This window comes from Echinococcus granulosus, assembly GCF_000524195.1.
Source record: "Echinococcus granulosus chromosome Unknown EG_S00115, whole genome shotgun sequence".
Lineage (NCBI taxonomy): Eukaryota > Metazoa > Platyhelminthes > Cestoda > Cyclophyllidea > Taeniidae > Echinococcus > Echinococcus granulosus.
Window position 1 is genome coordinate 3,879 of NW_020170495.1, and position 3,555 is coordinate 7,433.

Consider the following 3,555-nt stretch of genomic DNA (forward strand, 5'->3'; position numbering starts at 1 on the left):
CATTATTGTCTATAGTCAGTGATAAGTCAGCAAGGAGGAAACTCAAGGTTAACTTCATCACCAGGCCATGCTCTGCTAGCCATTTAGATATAACCAACTTTAAATAATCTCCCCGAAGGCACAAACAAGAAATCGACTTGCAGGCCAAAAATAGAAGATAACACACACTTATGAAACACTGATTAATACTAACGAAGGCCATGAAACGCATGTGAGGTGGGCACTTTGGAAGTGGTCACGGCATTTATGCACACATTATTAATTTTATGACGTCATGACTGTTGCACACACCCACAGGCAGTGATGGCGCAAGGAAGCAAACACACTCACCCTGTTTCGCGTTGCACGCTTGGAATGCTCCTTTCAGCACATTTAACACTTCAATCACTGTGGCGTTCTGTGCACTGCCATTGAAGATGCCTACTCTCATGATGATAGGTGGTGCCTGTTTCCACCGGTGACCTATCTTTCACCTCGTCTGGTTGTCAAACCTCGTCAGCCCACCGCCATCTTCCTGCAAATCCACGTGCACCAGTCGCCATGTCATCTTCTCCTGCTGCGAATAGGCTGGTTGGATGAGATGGTGGAACACAAATTGCACGCGCTCTTACTGTGGTGAGAGGGTGCTGCAGATCACGAATATGGGGGGAAGCAATGGCAGTGTAGTGGCTATGACCAACAGACCTTTAAATCGAGGGGATAGACTGACATGCTTATGTAATGTCACGACGTGTGTTGAAGGTGGGTTATTGAGAGGTGATGGGCAGACGAGTAGTTGTGATGTCCTGGAGGGGACATTTTCGGAGGCTTGAGAACCCTGACGTGGTTAGTTGTACGAGAATGTATTCATTTGGAGTGACGACCGAGTAACGTAAACGGTGTGCCGAGAAAGCATGCATGCGTGCCCACTGTGATTTGCCGAAGTCTTTTCTTGTCATTGGAGTAGCAAATGGCCCCCTGGATTATTCTTTTTGATGGTTTAGTAATCACAATGTAACGTTCCTTTTTAATACAGACAGAATTCGTCTTATCCTTAAAAAAGTGGAAACTTGACACCAGCCACGTCCACATTCTTCCCTTGGTCCCTGTAATTCCAAATCCACCTAGTATACTTTGCATGTTATTATCTGATTTGGATTATGCTTACCGATAAGGAGGCTACACATCCCACTCCATCTCTCCCTCCTTCCCAATCGCTGGACACCGCTCTCTAGAGAAAATAATTTGAGTTCTTAAACCGTTTGGATAGAACATTCTTCTGACCAATTGGCCGATCCTGGCGCCCATGAGTGCTTCTGAGCACTTTCCATTTTAGCACAAATGCGAGAGAGTTTTGATTTGGACAAGTCATTTGGCAGGTTTACAAAACTGCGCGAACCAATGAATATCCATTTCACCACGTGTGCACATGCACAAACGGCAAAAGAGAGATATAAATGGCAATCACTTGAGGTTAAAGGGTTGGGTAATTCAACGTTTTGGGAAACAGAGCTGAAGTGTCATTCGGCAATAAATATTGACTTTAGAGGACAAAAAGTCGTCTTGCAATGCATTAGTCAGGCAGTGGGCAATGTTTTGGCCGCTCTATGTGCAGGTGCTTAATGGAGGGGAGTACAAATAGGAGGTTCTAAAAGAGCATTGGCATCCATCAGTGCATTCAATGTGGACACGTTCGACTTGACAGTTTCAAAGCTTTTCTTTGTTAAAGGAGAGATGGAATAATCTATTCATCACCTATCCCGTGCTAACTTTTGCTAACAGTCTCCCTTGATGGATCATCCTCCATTCATCATACTCAAGTGAGTATAGTAAGTGGATGGTTGACCAATTTGACTTCACATATATGCAACGCTTTTCATGAAACTGCTGGTGCTGAAACGATGTGACGTGACCTGGTGTGATAGTCTACAGCCACCAAGTCTTCCCCGACTGCTGCGCAGCATTGATAACTGGCAGCACCTAGGTCGAAAGCACTGGTAAAGCACACAGGCTTCAATCACGACGCTGCATCTGACAGTCTGCTTCAACCGACATCGCGTTATGTAGACGAGGCTACAATGAGGGGAAAATCTCTGATCAACTGTCATACAGCTCCGATTTTCGATCCGTCTAACAAAATGGCATTTATCTGATCATTGAATATTAATGCAGTTGGCTGCAACCAACTGTGCTTACCACCGCTGTCCGGTTTCGTACAGTCCAATGTACGCGGGCAGGCTTTTAGTGCCTGACACGATCATCATCATCATCTCAACATGGCGATTCGTATGAATGGATTGGAGTGTCGATTTCGAAATTGTATTTCGAAAGATACTTTGCATTTTTCAAATAAAGATCTGCTTTGTTTAAGACGCATTCTAGGCGTCTCACTCTGCACAATCTCGCCATCTACTATTCTCCTTTCTATTTTAATGAGGCCGAAACACCTTCGCTGAAAATACCTACAAATTAACTCATTTCCTGGGGTTGGAAGCATAAAGCAGGACACCAAGAGGCAGTAACGTCTACTTTCTACTCATGCATAGTTATCTCGACAGCAGTAGTGACCAAAGAAGAACAAAAAACTGTAATTGCAAGCAACCCGCTACTACTTCGAGGCTTTATATGCAAAATTTATTCCTACTGTGAAGCTTCTGCGTAAATTTCACCATGATTGGTGCATATCTAAAGCCCACACTCATGAGGACAATATTTTAATCCTTTCTGCTGGATCGTCTTTACGCTGATGGCAAAGGGAGGAATTATCTGGACTAATGTGGGAAAGGCAAACGTCCCTAAACCGCAACCGATAGCACTCACGACCATGAAGAATAAGGAGAGAGGATTGGCTATGGTAATCCACAGAAAAGCAATTGATTGCAAATTCAAGTGCGAATTGTAGGCAAATTTCCAATTTCCTGCGGCCGAAGTATTGGAAAGAAAGGAATGCCTTTTGCAGAAATTCATTTGGACTGCAATTTTACATCTTGGCTGACGTAGATAAGCAGGACTGCGACACACTTCAGTGTTGAAATCCACAATCATCCCCCCACAAGGTACAAGAACCAAGGAGAGCGTCATATATATGAAGTGAGATGTTGCAGAACATGAGGTTTAGAATTTGTGTAGCTTTACTTCCACATTTTGGAAGTCAATAAAGGCAGAGGAGGGAGAGAAGGTGTAATAATGCTATCCAGTGGAGAAATAGAGGCTCCTAATATTGCGAGAAATGCCTCACATCCAATGCTGCATTAAAGCAGCAAGTCTGGAGGTATTTTAATTCAATTCCTGTTCTTTGACATGGTAACAAGATGTGTAGCCAATGCGAAATTGAGAAAACGACTGTTCCCTTCCTTATCTCTTTTAACTATGTCCAAATGGAAGCAAAACAAGGAAAGTGAGCGAATGCCATGGCTACTGGTGCCCTGTTGAGAGAATGCTTTACGTAGACTGACTGTCTACATGGTGTGGTTTATTCGGTATCTCGGTGGTGGAAGAAGCTTAAAACTTTGTGAGAAAAACTCTGTTCTATTTTTTTTACTCTTTTCTCTAGCTGAAAATACGTATCCACTCTAC